Source organism: Durio zibethinus, chromosome 13 (assembly GCF_047325235.1).
Source record: "Durio zibethinus cultivar Kanyao isolate XHJ-2024 chromosome 13, ASM4732523v1, whole genome shotgun sequence".
Taxonomy (NCBI): Eukaryota; Viridiplantae; Streptophyta; class Magnoliopsida; order Malvales; family Malvaceae; genus Durio; species Durio zibethinus.
In genome coordinates, this window is record NC_143174.1 from 17281267 (window position 1) to 17301145 (window position 19879).

The following is a 19879-nucleotide window of genomic DNA, read 5'->3' on the forward strand; positions in this document are numbered from 1 at the left end:
AATTTAGGTTGTCTTAAGGGTAATGGAGTTTTTCTTTTTGGCCAACGTGGCCAAAGGTATTGGATAAAGACAAATTTCAAGGTGGAAACTATGAGGCTAGTATGCTTGTAGTAATTCAAAAAGTTTTGGGTGGCTTTGAATTTTTTTTGAAAAATTTTAGAGTTATAAGCCTTGATATTTATCAAGTTACCACATCCAAATTCTTAAGAAAAAATGTCATGTTTGCCCGATTTTTCAAAAAATCCAAATTTTAGTTTTGATATTGATAGTTTCATTATTCATTACCTTGGAAAAGATTATCATCCTTTTAAATCACATAATGTCTAGCAAAAGCAAAGTTTCACGAATTCAAGTTCATGCTTCTTAAGGGGTTATAGTTGGTAAGTGAACTTATTTGAATGATTTGAAAATGATGTGAATGCATTTGGTGAATTTATTTCTAATAGAAATCATCAACTTTTTTGAGATTTCTTCCATCTTTTATTACAAAATAAAACTTTATTTTTCTTTTTTTTTCCTCTCTCTCTCTATTTTTTTTTTCAAGGCACTTCTAATTTTATGATTTCAAAAATTAATTATGTAGGACTTTTATTCAAACAATTGCATAAAAACAAAATTTCATAGAAAAATTCTAAAGCATCAATTTCTTTCAGAATAAACTTTAACAAGATTAATCTAAATAACTCCTAGAGACACCATATGCATGTCATGCATAAAATAAAAAGTCAATGGTTCAAACAAAATTCATCCCATCTTGATCTTTCAAAACTTGGGACTTTCTTTCATATTTTCATTTATCACATTTTGTGATTAGATAAAGTCAAGTCAAAATACTGCTCTTGATGAGATTTTCTACCTTTCTTTCAGTTGTTTGCATTTTTCAATCAAGTGGCCAACTGCCCCATATGATAATCACACTTGCCATTAAGATTTAACTCCTTATTGATGGATTTGGTGTTGTTATTTGAGGCACATAAGTGATGTATAGACCTTCTATTAGCAAAGGCAAAAGGTGAGAAATTAGGATTAGAAGTTTCTTTTAGTCATTTCTAGATCTTTTTTATTCTTTTATTATTCGAAAGGTAGGCTCATGTGTAGAGATAGGATTATGAGTGGTTATTTGATGATGGGGATTTGCTTGAAAGCTCAGATGCTAGGTTGATTGACAAAAATATAGATTTTGGGAGATATTACATATCATCAGGAAATGGGGTTGATGAAGATGATAAGGATTGCACGGGATGAAGTTCTTAGGTAAATGCTTTTCAACTGTGGCTGTTTGTACCTTTCTTAGGTTCTTTTTTAGTTTACTACCATCTTCAACACCAGTTGTATCTTTCAACTTAATTTTTTCATTCTTGATCACATTTTCCATCATTTCTCCATAAACATGTTAATGAAAATTTTAGAGACATTCCTGATCATTCTTTCATAATATGGAGTGTTTAGAAAGTTGATGAACATGACAATGATTTCTTTTTGTGTTAGGGGTGGTTATACTTGTGTCGCCATTTCTTTCTATCAGTGCATATATGCTTGAAAAGTCTTAGTAACATTTTTTTTTTTATATTCTAAAAGGTCAACCTATCCAGCGCCATGTCTAACACATTTATATTATGCTATAAAAGCCCTGGCTAGATCTTTTCAAGAATGAATCTTGCTTCAGTTTAATTGGGTATACCACATTGATGCAGACCTAGTGAGATTATCTTGAAAATAATATATCAACAACTTATCATCATAAGTGTGATCCATCATTTTTTGATAGCACATGGTGATATGTACCGATGGGGATTTTGTTTCATCATAGTTTTTGAAATCTAGGATTTTAAATTTTGATGGAATGACAAGATCAGGCACTAGACTCAATTTGTTGGCATCAACACTCCCATATATATATCATGGCCTTCAATTGCCTTTAATCTTTCTTCTAATATGTCATATTCATCATTTATCACTATATCTCTTGACAGATCTGACACCTATTTTAGATTATCTTAATATTTAGGATCATCCAAATTAAACACAATAATAAGGTCATAGGGAGTAAGCTTAGGATTAACATTTATTTGAACCGAGTGTAACTTGACAAAAGTGCCAATATAAGGTTGATAGGTTGTTGGGGGTGCCTATGGCATGTAGAGGTCTTGAACATATAAATAGGTGAACCCAAGTGGATACAATGGTTTTTTAACAACTATTTCCTTTCTTGCCCTATGTGTTTCAATAATCTCTTTTTCTTTTGTCAAACTTGCTAACATTTGTTTCAATTCTGCTAATTGTCTATCCGTATTCTATTGCATTCCAGTAACTGTTTCTCTGATATCTCATTAGGCCCTTTCCATTTTGTCCATCTAACTTGCATTTTCAATTTTCATGATTCTTGTATGGGCTCAAGTATTGTAAGTGTGCAGAATTAATTGATTTTATTTCTTATTATCCTTGAACCTTTTATTAATTACCAAAAGTAAGAATTGCATAATGTGAATTTTTTTATTAGCTTTAAGAGATAGTTTAAAAATCTTCCAATATTTAGGTAGGACCTTTAACAATATCTCTTTACTTCAAAGGTTTGATGAAATTATACTTACAATCATTATTTCTTGTCCTTAGTTGACATAAGGAACAATGAGTTTAAACAAATGATGCATGTTATGCATGTCAAGTTTTTTTTTTTTTTTTTTTGTGAAAAAGGAAACCCCTTAAATCCCCTTATATATTTAGGCTGAGTTCTTTAAAAGCATTACCTTCGTTTCCAGTTGATATTTCATTTTCACCATTTTGATATCCACTTCCAAGATATTTTATTTTAGGGGTTTTGTCTAAAAGTCTATATTATTATTCTTGTGAATGAATGTCACAAATATAATTTTTAATTTGCATGACACATAAAGCATGTTTATGAATATCATGATGATGATATAAAAGAATGTAATGAAATGCAATGATGCCTAAGACAATGGATTTTCATATGTACTAGGCTTTAAATGATCAAAATTTCATCATCCATGAATGTGTAAGGAATGTAGTGTCATGTTGACAAAGGTGGTGAAGTATATTCATATGGAATATAAGGCATGTTTTACAAACCCAACCATTCATGAATCTATATCCATGAAATGCAATAACATATTATATGAGTGAAAGAAATGCAATGTTATAGGGGTGATGAGATCTGTTCATATGAAATGCCATTTGTACAATGCATGCTTTGAAGATCCTACCATTCATGAATCCATATGCATAAAAAGAAATGACATACTATATTAGTGATGAGATGTGTACTTATGAATAATGCAATATACTTATATGAGATGTACTAACATGTTACATGCATGAGATATATTTATATATACTACAATGCTTATGTTATGCAAATCTAATGAGGTTGATACTACCTTAAGACATGCAATAAGATGGAATGCATGTACTACCTATGTGCATGACATGGTATTCATATAGTATCTATTAAGATGTACATGAATTGGAATGTATGTTCTTATCTTACTAAGATGCACATGAGAGGGAATGCATGTACTTATCTTATTAAAATGTGCATGAGATGGAGTGTGTGTACTTATCTTATTAAGATATTCATGAGATGGGGATAGGTACCATTTATTAAGAGGTACATGAAATGGAACGCATGTATTGTTTATTAAAATGCATAAGATGGAATACATGTACCGTCTATTGAAAAACATGAGATTAGAGTGTATATATTATCTTATTATTTCCAATCATGATAAAAATGTAAGAAAGAATTAAATGCAAAACATGAAACAACATTTAAACTCAAAGTTTTGTTTTTTAGAAAGAGAAAAATTTTCAAAAAAACATACACGAAATGCAATCACACAGAATGACTAGGATTTAAAGAGTTTTTTTTTTTATTTCTATTGTTTTCTATTTTTTTGCTTTTTTTTTTTGTTTAGAACAAGGAAAAATTCAGGAACACAGAAAGAATCACACAAAATGGATTAAGATCCAAAGATTTTTCTTTTTTCATTTTTGACTTTTATTATTGAGCTAATAAATAAATAACTTAAGAAAAACCATTCATTCTCTTTTTCTTTTTGCTAATTTTGGACACAAATCAAATGAATCGAACTACATAAAAGAAGAAACTTTACTGAAACTATTTTTTTCTTTTTTGTTCATTTTTTAAACACCAAGGATTGTTTTTCTTAATGATTATTTTCTTTTCTTTTATTAAAAGAAATAACACAAACTATCAAATTAACAAAAAACAAATAAGAAAAGTAAATGGTGCTTCTTCATGTGACTTATTCAGGTTAATTATTATGGAAATGGTGCAACATGGCTCTACCTTAGGCTGGCTCCCTGAAGTTCACTTTATGATAGGTTGGAAATTGATGCATCTAAAGGTTCTCAAATTGTTTCTCACATCATCGTCTATCATATATTAATATGGCATCTTAATCTTCACCTATTATAGGTTATAAGCAAAAAAGGTTCAATCTGAATGGGAGTATTTTACTAGCCATTACGGAGGTTTACACCTCATAAGGGCGCAGCTACTTTACTTCCTCTTGAATAGGGTTAGAGTCCAGGTATAGAATTTATGCATGTAATGTAAATATGAGTGTGCGCGAAGAAATAAACAAACCTTTGACATTTTCTTAAACTACCTTTATCTTAAATGCCCCACAAATATTAAGAATAAAATAAAGTACAACAATATATAATAAATGACATAATTAAAATATGCATTAAATGTAAAATACACACATTTTTTTTGCATTTTTTAAAATTTTTTTACTTTTCATTTTTTTAGGATAACATGAAAATTAAAATCAAAACATTTTTTCAATTTTCAATTTTTTTTTCAAAATTTTCATCTTTTAAGAAAACAAAAAAAATCAAAATTAATGAATTAAGATTAAACATTAATTAGGATCATTAAACCAAAATTTAAGGTAATATGCAATTAATATATAGCTAACTCTCTAAAAATGTGTTCCTAGTAGAGTTACTAAGTTGTCGTGATGTTTTAGGACTTAGGGGTGAGTGGCCTGAAAGCCAGACGAAAGGGAAGATTTGGAAAAACAGGGGTTAAAAATTTTTTTTTTTTCATAAAAATCAAAACAATGAGTCTTTACTAATATTTTTTAAGGTGTGATTGGATGTTAAAAATTTTATCCTTTTAATAAAACATTTTAAAATAAGTTTAAAAGTTTTATAAAAAGAACAAATTTATGGTCTGCAAAATTAGAGTGAGTCTTGGATTTGATTACGCATAGAGAAGAATTAGCACCCCACAATGCCTGTCGAAGACAATACCAACTGATTGCATGTTATCTTTTAATTTTGGTTAAAATGGTCCTATTTTACTTAATATTTAAAATTAATTCATTTTCTTCTTTTCTCTATTTTTTTTTTAGAAATAAAAACAAATTGAAATTTTATAAAAAAAAACTCTATTTTTTTTTTTTTACATTTTGGATCAAGATGAAAATACCTTAAATATCGAAATACTTCGTTCACACTCCTATCATTAAGTAGAGCTTACAAATATTTTTAATTTAAAGGTTTTTAAATTGCCCTACAAAACTGAAATAACAACTCTCATTGATAATAATTATTGAGAGTACCTCTATGGTTAGGTAAGATTTTGATGACTATATTTATTAGAGATACTATCTTATTTTAAAATATTTTACTTTGAAAATCAATTTTTGAAAATAAATGCATAAGATTCATGATAATATAATATAAATGACAAAGTATGAATGAATGATAATATAGAAATGCATGTGATGATAAGATAAAATGAAAAGCAAATGCATGATTAGTTTAGGGTTTGAGGGTTGGTTTGAGGTTTAAGGTTTAGCATTAGGGTTAGGGTTTTATTTTAGGGTTTCAATTTAGGGTTTGAAGTTTAAGATTTAAGGTTTACGGTTTAGTGTTAGGTTTTAGGGTTTTATAAAATTTTGGTAATCTAGGGTTTGATGGTAGATTTCAGGTTTCAAGTTTGGGGTTTTAATTTTTTTTTTTTTTGGGTTTTATGGAAGTGGATATAAAATAAATACTAATTACAAAAATACAATTCATGAATGCATGTGCCAAAAAAATGACCTTGAAAAATAATTACAAACCAAGGTTTTTTTAAAATTAATATCACAAGCATATAATGCATGAAAATTTAAGACCAAAATGGATCAAACATAAAAAACTTTGAATTTGGTTTGAATGTTCTACCATTGTTCATCATTAAATTCAACCAAACAATTTAAAAAAACCGCCAAAAACAACTATCAAATAACATTTTTTAATGAAACTTTTGTTCAAACAATAAATGTTGGATTTTTACAACTATTAAACTAAATGAAAAGATCATTTTCTCCCTTTGTGCAAAATTTTTGGTATTTAGGTCATTTTTTTAGAAATCAATGTTCTTGTATTCATTTTTGAGATTTCAAAGCATCAAAAATCATTATATATTATAAAATTGAGATTTGAAAATATTCATAAAAATTCGATTTCAGGAATGTGAAATTATAAAATTATCCCTAAGGGATATTTGGTAATTTCACACCTCCTAGGGTACTATTATGATTTCAAATGCACTAAAAATCATCAAATATTATAAAATCTTGATATGAAAAGTTTCATGAAAAATTGACCACAGGAAGTCAAATTTTGAAATGACCCTTAAGGGGTATTTTGGTAATTTCACATCTCTCAAGGTACAATCAAGGTTTTCAAAATTTTAAAAATTATCAAATAATATCTAACAATGATCTGGAGTGTTTTACGAAATTTTAACCTCGAAAAAATCAAATTATGAAAATACCCCTAAGGATATTTTTATAATTTCACACCTCTCAAGGTGTGATATGGGTTTTCAATACATCAAAAATCATTAAAAAAATTTTAATTATGATCTGAAAGTTTTGAAGAAAATTTGACTTTGAAAAAACCAAATTACAAAAATATCCATGCTGGTGTTTTGGTAATTTTATACTTCCTAAGGTAAAATCAACTTTTTAGTACTTTAAAAATCACAAATTTTCATCTCAATCCACATTTATTCCAACTTGATTGTGAATTTTGAATGTTGACATGGTTCTACTCGTTTTGACCAAGTTTGATCAATTTTGACTAAGTTTGATTTTGTTTGACAAGTTTGATAAGATTTGACCATAGTTGAATTTAGGGTATTTGGGTCAAATTGGTTGAAATTTCAATTTGAAAAACATGTCAAAATTAAAAGCTTCACAAATGGTCGATATTTTACTCAGACAAAATTAGGTATCTATACCCCTACAATGTTCATCTAAAGAACAATACCAATTAATTTCATGTTATCCAAAGCTGTAAAAACATTATCAAGTAGTTAATTATAAAAAATTGTTCTTAAATTATTCCAATATATTGATAACAATTTAAGCATATTTTTTCACCTTAAGAATATTCAAGGAGATTATTTGTCATGAAAAAAAAGGCTCTATCATAAGATTTATTAATATTTAAAAAAGAACTTTATTCATGAAAATTTAATTTTTATAGGAATATTTGATATTAGAATATTTTTCTAGATTCTTCAATATATTGGTAAAATTTAAAAAGAATTCCTTACTTAGAAGTTTACATATAAATTGCTATTTGCAACATTATAGTAATTCTATCATGGGGAGATTTAGAACTTAATTTTCATGGAATAAAAATATATGATAAATCAATACCATTCGATTATTCAAAAACAATTTAAAAATTCTTTTAATATGTTAGTAAGATTTTTATAAAAAAAACCCTCTAATATATAGGTAGGAATCTACAAAAGTTATTTTTTCCAAACATTATATTTTTAAAAGCCATTAAGATTTTTCAATATGTTGGTAAAACCTTATTTACACTTTTTTTAAAGAAAATAAAAAAAGCTTCTAATATGTTGGTAATGCCTTTTTTTTAAAAAAAAATTATTTTTCTTAAAACCACAAAACTTTCCAATATGTTGGTAAGGTTATATTTTCAAAATCAATTTATTTTTCAAAAATCATATTTTAAAAATTTAAAACCTTTTAATATGTGGGTAAGATTTTTTATTTTTTCAAAACTAATTTTAAATTTTATTGTTAAATTTTCAAAACCTTTTAATACGTTGGTAAATTTTTTAATTTTTATTTCCAAAAATCACATTTTGCTCTCCAATATGTTGTAAAGTTTTAATTTTTCAAAAGAAAAAGATCATTTTAAAATTACAAAAGCTTCCAAAATGTTGGTAAGTTTTATTTTTGTATTTTGTAAAAATTATTTTAAGAAAAAATTATTCTTAAATAAATAAATAAAATAAAATACCTATATTTCCCTTCTAGCTTGGCTCAAGGATCAATTCAGTGTGACTCAAGACTGATTTAGAATCTTATGAACTTGGTGGTGTGACTTAGCTCAATGGCTTGACAACAACTTAAGAATTGGGTCATTACTTAAGGTGTTACGAGTCCTGTCAGGTTCTGAAATGGTAGGCGAATCCTAAGCAGTTTACATTCCTCAAAAAGGAGTTGTTTTAGATTATTATAAAATGTAAAAAAAATTCTTTAGTTTTCCTTTCATTATTTCTCTTTCTTCCCCCAAATCTTCCCTCTCTCTTAAAGACATTTTTTCATCGATCAAAAAATTCAAAATTTGCTAGAAAATTCAAATATTGGTTGGAAAAGTCATTGAAAGCTAGGAATGCTGTCGAAAAAAATGCTGAAAACTAGAAAACTTGCCAAAATCTAAAAAGCTCGTTGGAATTTTCATCTAAAAATTCAAACTTCACAAAAAAATTATGTCGGAATCTTAAAATCTCATCACAAAATTCAAACTTGTCGGAATCTACAAAATTTTTTAGAAAAATTTCCAGAAAATGCCAAAAATCCTCATATTTGATTCCAACCTCTTGGATCTTTTAATTTCCTAGGATTGAACTAAACAACTCTCCAAGCCAAAAATCAATTCCCAAAAAATAAATTACTCCAAATTTAATTTTATTGCCTTGACTCAATTCTTTCTTGAATTTTTATGTAATTGTTGTGTCCTTGGTTGATTAATACTTGGGCAATTATTAGGGTTTAATTACCATAAGAATAGAACTCTAATTTGAAAAAGGATTAACTTAAGAAAAAATTACATTATCACTTACCCCTTTTACACAAAAATCAATCAAAGAAATTAAAATAACTTTGAGTTCTATCATCTATTTCACCTAATCACATATGGTCTTACATTTTTTTAAAAAATTATAATAACAAATAAAATGAGATAAACACAAAATAAGAATTAAACAAATAAAAGATAATAAAAACAAAGATACATAACTAAAGTTATAATAAAAATAAATAACTAATAAAATATAAACAATAACTAATAAAAGAAATATAAACATAAAAGATAAATAATAAAATAAATAACTAATAAAGATGAAAAGGAAAAACAAAATTAATAAAAAATGAATTTAATCTAAATTAAACCAAAAAATTAAATTGTACTTCAAATAAAATGGCTTGTCTTGAAATCTAATAGCAAGCCCTTTAGTTCAGATTTCGGAGTATGAAAGACCCTAAACAAAATTGTGTGTCTACAATTATTAGTTCAGATTTTGAATTAGTTAGAAATTTTGGTGGAATTTGATTCAAGAAGTTGAAACAAGAAATTAAAGGTTTCTAGAAAAGATTTATTTTAGAGATTAGAGTACAATGGAATTAGAGGTGGAATTTGGAATTTCTAGAAAATTTTGGTATTTTTTTACTTTGGTTGAATTTTTCGATGAATTTTTTGGTGAAGGTTGAAGTTTCTGATGAAATTTGAATTTTTTAATTAAAGTTTACAGTTTTCGATGTCGAGTTCTAGGTTTGTTACTGGATTATGCATTTCTTTTAAGTTTTTTATCACAAAGGTTCATTAACTGAGAGAGAAGTTAGGTGAAGAGAGAGAAGGAAACCAAAAAGTGAAGAAAAAAGGATTTGGGTTATTTAGAGTGTAACAAAATGACAACGTTTGGGGATGCAAATTTTGGAGCTAACTAATGTGTGAAATCAAAGACCCACAAGCTGACTTATTTATCAACCGAACCAACCCAATTGATAGATTTTTTTATTTTATTTTTTTATCATTTAGTTTATTTATTTGATTTATTATTTATTTATTTAACTTTTTTTTTCAAATTTTTAGTTATTTTATTTAGTTGATTTATTTGTATTTCTAACTTCTTTTCTTTGTTTTGTTTATTTGTTATGATATTTATTTTTGAAATATAAATTTGTCAAAAAGGTCACATGATTATTTGATATTGTGAAATAAGATTCTTTGATGATGAGATTAGGAAGGAAACATAAAAGTGATCACTAGAGAATTCCTAGGCAAAATTTTTTTTCAATTTAATTTCATCAAGCATGTTGTTGACACCTAATTTTGTCTAAGATATTTTATTATTTTAACCTATGCTTAATTTTGTAATTGGGTCTTGATCATAATTTTTTGGGTCTATTGCATGATCTATTTTTAATTCTCAAGGATGACGTCCAATATGTACCCCATAGCGAGGCCCATTGTGTACCCCATAGCGAGGCCCATTGCATAAGTCGAATGAGTACCCAAAATGGCCGAATAAAAGGCCTGATAAAAACTCATCCTCAAAAGGCCCATTGTTGGCCACTAAACAAATATATATATATACGTAATTAATAATAATAATAATAATAAAATAATAATAATAATATTATTATTATTATTAAAAGTTTAAAAATTTAAAAACTAATAAATGAATAAATATAAAATAAAAATAAAAATAAAAAGGATTGACCCAAACAAATAAATAGAAATTCCAAAGCCCAAAACAAGGAAAAATGAAGAATAAAAATAAAGCAAGTCCAAACAAAATGGAATTCAAGATAAAAAAAACAAAAGCCCATCAAACACGTTAAAAATTGAAAAGGTCCGTTTGGTATTAGATGTTTCTATATGAAGAGGGTTGCAGTCAAAAGAAACCATAAAAGAGGACATGAAGATGTGGGAATATGGGATAATGGCGAAAGGACATGTTTGTGTGTAGCAAAACATGGGTGGAGAAGAGGTTAGGTATTATGGTCAGGCCCTGGTGTCCTTCAGTCCTACCATGACTGACCCTGAGCTAAGCAATAAATGAAACCTTATGGCCAAGATAGTGGTTATGAAGCTGTGCACAGGCATTTGCAGCACAGGAATATATTGTTGATATTGTGTGCAGGTTGTGTAAGTCTTAGGCCCCAAGGATGCACGGACAAGTGCGAGCCAGTGGGCGAGATCCTTGAAGCCAAATAAATAGTCAGTTGCTATCAATCAAAGCCATATATGGGCACTTTCGAGTCAGTTGATAAAGCAACGAGTGGAAAGCCAGAATTATGGTGGCTAAGAGGAAGGTCACTAGACCTTGAGTTGGTTGAAGAAAGGCTTTGAGATGGCTGGAGAGAAAAGTGTCCCTATTTCAGACGGTCTTATTATTTCTGGTAGGATGGTCGAAAAAGCTCTTACGCTCTTTATAGGGGGATGACTAGTGTCAGCTCTCCACCACTTTTTTGGCTAGTGGGTAGATAGGTGCCTAGTTGTCTAGATGGGCGGATATCGTTAGGTCACAAATGTGGCACAATGTCTCTTCGAGTCATGGTAAACCTAGGGACTGTCAAAGCTGACGGGCATTATATTACGCCTTTACATAAAGCCATGAGGTTAGAAGCTAGCATTCACTATGCCTCTCAATTTTTTTTCTTTGAACCAAAAGGATCATGAGATGGTGTTTATGTAGGAAGGGCACCATCGAGCTTAAGGAATGAACGGGCTAGCAAATAGGTACGTTATTAAACTCTTATGGCCAATTGGTAGAGGTGTGCTAAGGATGGATAGCACACTCGAGTTCTCTAAGGTAGGACAAGCATAATGTTAAGTGTCTATTAGGTGTGTGGGTAACCTAGAATGAGGCTAAGGGCTGAGGCCTTGAGATATGAGTTTCATGGGATGAGACAAGCCTGGTGTGGTTCCAAGTTGGATGCTGACAAGCATCTAAGTGTGCTTTCAGGTTCTAGGCATGAGAGCTTATGGATGATTTGGGCGAGCATGGTGTTAGGTTCTCATCATGCCATATTGAGGTAATGTTATGAGAACCAAGGCTATGCACCTTTATGAGCCAGGTGGGTGAGTGCTCGAGACCTTAATGCTTATGGGTAGAGATGGATGCTCGTGGCTAACTTGAAAATCATAGGTTGATTATGATGATGAGAGGTGGGTTCTTTTCTACTGAGTTTGAGAATGTTGTGTGCAACTTTATGAGATTCAAGCCAAGAGGGGCTTACTAGTATGCGACTTAAAGGATTAGAAATGATTTGTCCTTGGAGAAATGGACTCGAGAAAGGCTGACCTCAATTAAGAATAGTTTTAATGCTATACAGACATGTGGTTTTGGTCTAAAGAATGCGTGGCTTGTGACATTTTGGTATTAGAGCCTAGTTTGGCTTAGTGGTAGGACTAAAATGCCCTAGGTGTGCGTATGATACAGAGAAATTGAGTCGATGCTAAGGTCAAAGAGAGCTATTGATATGAGAATATGATTTTGGAGATATATGGGTTCAAGAATGAGCTATCGAGGTAATACATAGGAAAAATTGGCCTAAGTGCAAGGCATACGAGTAGGCTCTTAGATGCCAAGTGAAAGGTAAAGGAGTCTAAACTTTTCTAATGAACGATGTTGGTTCATGCAGGTATGTGATGACTTTCAAATGGGAAAATCCGTGTGGAGATCAAAATGTGAAAAGGGGTTGCACTTTGAAATGGTGTTTGAGTAAGGCTATGTGGGTCGAGATGTATGTGGTCCTGAAGGACATGAGTTAAGTTGATTGAGAGTAGTTACTAACGTGTGCACTTGTTGTATGGTGCAGGTGCCCTAGCGAAGATACGAGCTGAATAGTGTAGAGGCTGAAGAGTTGGAGTTGGCTAATGATTGAAGCCTTGAGTTTATATAGGTCAACAGACTATGAGTTCTCATGGTTAGAGGATCATGAGAATGTGTTGGTTAGTGGACCATGCTTTATGTTGGCTAAGAAAAAAAGCCTTGTAAGATGTGATGGTCAATGAGCCACGACAATGTGCGATTCAGTGAAACAAACAAACGAGAATTGGCTAGTTGATAAGGCCTTACGAGTTATGTTTGTCAGAGGACTAATGGAGTTGAGTAAGTCGATGGAATTGGCATTTGGGTGGCATCTAATTAATGGATTGGGAAAGTTTAAGCATAGAATAATTGAAGTCGATTAGGATTTGAGTAGATGCTGGCCAATGGGATGGCTCTAAGTCCGAATAGGTCAGTAGACCTCGAGTATCAATGGGTTAGTGAACCTTAAGATTGAGCCAGTTAGGAGACCTTGTGTTTAGAGTTGGATTAGTAGATTCTTGAGCATTGAGTGGGCTTTGAAATGCCCTAAGAGCTATGCTAGAGTTAAGGTAGACAAGTTATGAAACCATCGTGGAGATATCGTTGTGTGTAGTGTCAAGCTGAGTTTGAGTAAAATTAGGGGAAACTTGAGATTCCTTGTGGAACTAAGCCAAAGTAGTGGAGCCTACGAGTTTATTGAGCATGAGTTGAGATTGAAATAGTGAACGTTAAGGTGCCACCATGAGGGCGCTTGACCAAAGGGCTACACCTAGAAAGGTGACCTTGAAGGGGCTAAAAGGACCCAAGTTATGAGATGACCAAAATGTTTGAATGCCATATATTAGGATCTATTATGGGTGGTGCCATATAAGTGCAGTTGACCTAATCATCACATTCAGAGGGCGCATCGAAGAGTCGGTGTCACAAGTGTGTGGTTGGTGTGATGGGTTACATTTAACAGGGCACACTAATGTGTGGCAAAGCGGGTGGTCATTCATTTGACTGAGGGTCATGATCAATGAAGGTGCCTTGAGGTCACAACATGATAAGATTATTGAGGAAGCCGTGTAGTGGCATATATGAATAATTGAGATAAAATCTGGTGGTTAGATTTGAATCTACATAGAAGTGCAGTGGAGTTGGGATGAGAACCATCTACATCGACAATGAATGAGTACTATAGACAGTGCCTCATGTGATGGGATCTTGACCAATCCTTGAGGGCACAAGGGAGAGACATATGAGAAAATGTCAACTATGTGCAACAAGAGAGTTAGGTGTGGTCTTAGCATAGATGAGGACATTGACATAGTAAGTGGGGGAGAATGTCATGGTCAAGCCCTGGTTTGCCTTAGTCCGACCATGACTAACCTTGAGCTGAGCAGCGGACAAGACCTTATGGTTGGAACAGTGGTCCTAAAGTTGTACGCGGGCATTTTAAGCACAGGAACATGTTGTTGATATTGTGTATGGCCAGCGTGAGCCCTAGGCCCTAATATGCACGAGCAAATGTGTGTTAGTGGATGGGCACCCTGAAGCCAAGTAGCCAATTGGGTGCTATCGATCAAAGTTGTATGTGGGCACCATCGAGTGGGTTGGTGAAGCAATGAGTAAAATGCCATAATTAAAGTGGCCAAGAGAAAGGTCACTATCATAATTATACGAATTACATAAAATGACAGTCTAAATTTAACATTGTACGTAATTAAATACAACTAATACCATACAACGTACATAAACACCATTCAGCAAACCATTCAGCATAACATTCAGCATACAATTCAATGTACAATTCAGCATACCAATATCATACAATACCATTCAGTAAAATAATATTACACAACAAGGTTCAGCAAACCACAATATTTAAAGAAAACTACACAAAAATAGCATACATGCATTGAAAGGTGCTTAGACAACTATGCATACAGTGAAATTAATAAAAATATATAAACACATATGTAAATAGTAAGGAACTGAAAACAAAAATAGCTTTATCGAATAATATAAATAATACAATAAATAAAAAAAATAAAGACATATCGATAAACAGAGAGGTTTGCACTATTGATTTGTTGAAGGTCGGTGGTGACGATAGGGATAAAAAAATCAAAGGTCTTATAGAAATATGTTTATGGGTTTGGTTTGGTTGATTAATGCAGCTTTTAATCATTTTTTGTACTAACAATTTGTGATTCTAACGTTCAGGACAAGGGAATGAATATAAAAATTGTTATTAAAGGCGTTTTTCTAGAAAAAATACCTTCAATAATTATATACAAAAATTAAAACAAATTAATGAAGGTATTTTCCTAGAATAAACGCTTTCACTAACTATCTTAAAATTTGAGTACTAGTATATTGAATGCTTTTTCAATAGAAGATGTTTTTAATAATTCCAAAATTTTTTAAACAGAAATTATTAAAGGCGTTTGTTATCAAAAAAACGTCTTCAATAATTATGTACAAAATTTAAATGAAATTATTAAAGGTATTTTTCTAGAATAAACACCTTCACTAACCTTTTAAAATTTGAGTAACGGTATATTGAAGGTGTTTTTCACTAGAAGCCGCCTTTAATAATCCCAAAACTTTTTAGAAAAAAATTATTGAAGGCATTTGTTATAAAAAAAAAAACCTTCAATAATTATGTACAAAATTTAAAAGAAATTATTGAAGGTATTTTTCAGTAAAAGACGCCTTTAATAATCTCAAAATTTTTTAAAGGAAAATTATTGAAGGCATTTGTTATCAAAAAATGCCTTCAATAATTATGTGTAAAATTTAAAACGAATTATTAAAGGTATTTTTCTGGAATAAATGCCTTCACTAACCATCTTAAAATTTGAATACGGGTATATTGAAAGCGTTTTTCACTAGAAGATGCTTTTAATAATCCTAAGAATTTTTAGAAAGAAATTATTAAAGGCGTTTATTATAAAAAAAAAACCTTTAATAATTATGTATAAAATTTAAAAAGAATTATTGAAGGTATTTTGCTAGAATAAATGCCTTTACTAACCATCTTCAAATTTGAGTACTGGTATATTTAAGGCATTTTTCACTAGAAGACACATTTAATAATCTCAAAAATTTTTAAAATGAAATTATTTAAGGTGTTTCTTCTTAAAAAATGCCTTCAATAATTATGTACATAAATTAAATAGAATTAGTGAAGCCATTTTTCTAGAATAAATGCCTTCACTAACCGTAAAAAAATTTAAGTTGTAGAATATTGAAGGTGTTTTTCACTGAAAGACACATTTAATAATACCAAAAGTTTTAATAGAAAATTGTTAAATATGTTTCTTCTCAAAAAATGCCTACAATAATTATGTGCATAAATTAAAAGGAATTGATGAAGGTATTTTTCTACAATAAATACCTTCACTAACCGTCTTAAAATTTGAGCAATGAAATATTGAAGGCGTTTTGCACTAAAAGATGCCTTTAATAAATTCCTTCAAAAAATAAAATGAATTAGTCAAGGCATTTTTTTGGAATAAACGCCTTCAATAACCCCTTAAAATTTTAATAATATAATATTGAAGGCATTTTTAACAGAAGATGCCTTTAATAATCTCAAACAATTTTTAAAAGAAAATTATTGAAAGCGTTTTTAGTATAAAACTGTCTTCACTGATATTCATAGATAAAAAGAGGGAATTATTAAAGGCGTATTATGCAAAAAATACCTTCAATAAATACACCATAAAAATTAGATGAAATTAGTGAAGGCATTTTTGTGGCGTAAATGCCTTTAATAATCTCAAACAATTCTAGTACAACTCTATTGAAAACGCCTATAATATATTCAAAAATATTTAGGAGAAAATTATTGAAGGCGTTTTACTTAGTAAACACCTTCCATAATCTGATCCAATAAAAATTTTCCTAAACTGAGCATACCCAATCACCAACTTCAAGCTTCATCTTCATTATTTTACTATTTCTCTTTCCAGACCAAGTACAATTTACTTTCTTTTTTCCTTTAGCTTTTAGTATTTGAGCATTGTCTTTTAGAACCTTATTTTGACTATTCATTACTTATTTACTTTAGCTTTTATTTCATTCAACTATTCCTTCAGTGCAATTCATGATTTTTTTTTAGTTTAAATAATTTTCTCCAAAACCCACCGTATTTCAACCCCAACTACAAATACTCTTGGGTACTATCTACATTAGCAGTAGAGTTTTAACATTTATAATATCAGTAGCTGATTAATACTTCACAACAAGAAGTTTTTATTTTTTGTAAGTACTGATTTTGTTATTATCTTTTGTTTAAAACATAGTAAACTTAAGTATTGTACATGTTCGTTTTCATATAAATTATTTATATACATTTGGTCTGATAACGTAGCAAATACTAAATGGATAAGAGTTGGATGCAAAAGTCAAGATTAAGTCAAGAGTACAGAGATAGAGTGAAAATTATTTTTAATTTTGCATTTGAGAATACAAATGAAGATAATATGATATTATGCTCATGTGTGAAGTGTTCTAATATCGAGTGGCAAATAGGTCAAGTTGTTTTTGAATATTTAATTTGTATTGAATTTCTCCCGGGATATGTTAATTGATATTTTAATGGAGAGTCTGTATCGTCAAGGTCTTCCACTAGAGTTTCTTCAACTTCAAGGGCTTTCCAACACTAACATGATCCTTTTATAGCATATGACATTGAAGGCACGTTGCGAGATGGTTTTAACATTCATAACCAATATTTTCATAATCTTTCTCCTAAAAATGAAAGATTTAATCAGTCAAATGTTGAAATGAATTAATTTGGTGAACCTGGGATAGGTGTATGTGACCAATAACCTATAAGAGAAGCATCAAAGTTTTATAGGTTGCTTGAGGATATAAATGAAGAACTTTATGAGGGATAGAAGCATTTAAGGTTATCTTTCAGTGTTTATCTTTTTCAATTGAAATGCTTATGTGCATGGATGAAAAACTCTTTGACTTTATTATTAGAGTTTATGAAAAAAATGTTTTCTTTTGCAAAAGTCCCTGAATCTTATAAAGAATCAAAGAATATGATCAAGGATTTAGGTATTAGATATGAGAAAATTCATAGTTGTTCCAATGATTGCATGTTGTATTAGGGTTATAAAAAAATAAAAAATCTTGTCATTTGTGTGGTATTTCTCATTTGGTGGATAAAAACTCCGATGAAAGGTTGAATGAGGATGGTGATGAGGTCTGTATATAAAAAAAAAAGCATGTTAAGGTTTTACACTATTTTTCATTAATACCAAGACTTTAACGACTCTTTATGTCTTTCAAAATTGTAAATTCAATGAGGCGGCATCATAAGAAATGGACGGATGATGGATCATTGAGGCATCTTGCAGATTCTTTGGCATGGGAATAATTTCATTCTAGGTTTTCAGACTTTGCATTTGATTCTCAAAATGTTATACTTGGACTAGCATCTGATGGATTCAACCCGTTCAAAATGATAAGTACTTCTTATAGTACTTGGCCAATTCTATTGATTATTTACAATTTGCCAACACGGATTGCTATGAAGCAATAGTCATTTATATTGTCTATGATAATTCTTGAGAAAAAAGGTCCAAGTAATGATATAGACAAAAATTTACAACATTTTATTAAAGAGTTAAAGTAGCTATGAAAAGGAGTTGAGACCTATGATGCATATGAAAATAAAACTTCAATGTGCGTGTTACTTTATTATGGACTATTAACAATTTTTCTACTTATACGAATTTATCTAGTTGGAGTACAAAAGGTGGTTATTGTTGTCTATGTTGTGCTGCACAGATATGTTCAAAGTTGTTACCTAATAGTAGAAAGTTCTGTTATATGGGACATCATCGATGGTTAGATGATAATCATCGATTTAGATTTCAAAAATATCTCTTTGATAGAACTAAAGAGTTAAGGAGATCGCCTTTACTCATTAGTGGGTCTAATATCTTGTCAAAGTTAAAAGATATCAATTTCACTTATGAAAAAATGACTCAATCAAAGAAAATAGTGAGGGACTTCTTTAAAAGTGTCTGATCTCATATATGTAAGTTGGTGATACTGATACTGAAGTTGATGATCTTGATGTTCAAAGTGATAAAAAAAATGATGAAAAAGATGACCCAAATGAGTTTGAATTTGTAAGAAAAGAAGTACCTTTTTTTAGTTATCTTATTAGGAATATAATTTATTTTGCCATAACTTTGATTTGATGCATATAGAGAATAATGTTTGTAAAAATTTATTGGGACAATTCTCAATGTTAATAGAAGATCAAATGATGACTTAAAGAGTCAGCTTGACCTAGTTGATATGGGGATTCACCTTGACCTTTATCCGAAGTTGCTTCCTAATGGCAAATATCGATTGTCTGCTACTTGTTTTGGGATTTCTAAAGTTGAAAAAGATGTATTTTGCAAAGTTTTAAAAAATGTCAAAGTTTCGGATGGCTATGCATCAAATATATTGAAATGTGTGAATCTGAAGGAGTGAAAACTTTCTTCATTGAAGTCACATGATTATCACATTTTGATACAAGACTTACTTTCAATTGCTTTATGTTCATCAATGTCAAAGCAAGTCACTTCTGTGGTAATTGAATTAAGTAACATATTTAAATCTCTATGTAGGAAATGTATGAATGTGAAAAAGCTTGACAAACTTCAAGATCGAGCTGCGATTACTTTATGCCATTTAAAGAAGATTTTTCCTCCTAACTTCTTCACTATTATGATGTATTTAGTTATCCACCTTCCATATGAAACAAAAGTCAATAAGCTAGTTTATTATCGATGGATGTATCCTATCGAAAGGTATTATTTGTTAATAGATTGATTACGTTTTTATTGATGATCATGCCATTCTACTTAAAAAGATATATGACTAATGTTTTATGCTATAGGTTTTTGGGGAGGTTAAAGTCTTATTATCATAACAAACACTATCCGAAAGGTTTTATTACTGAAGGATATTTAA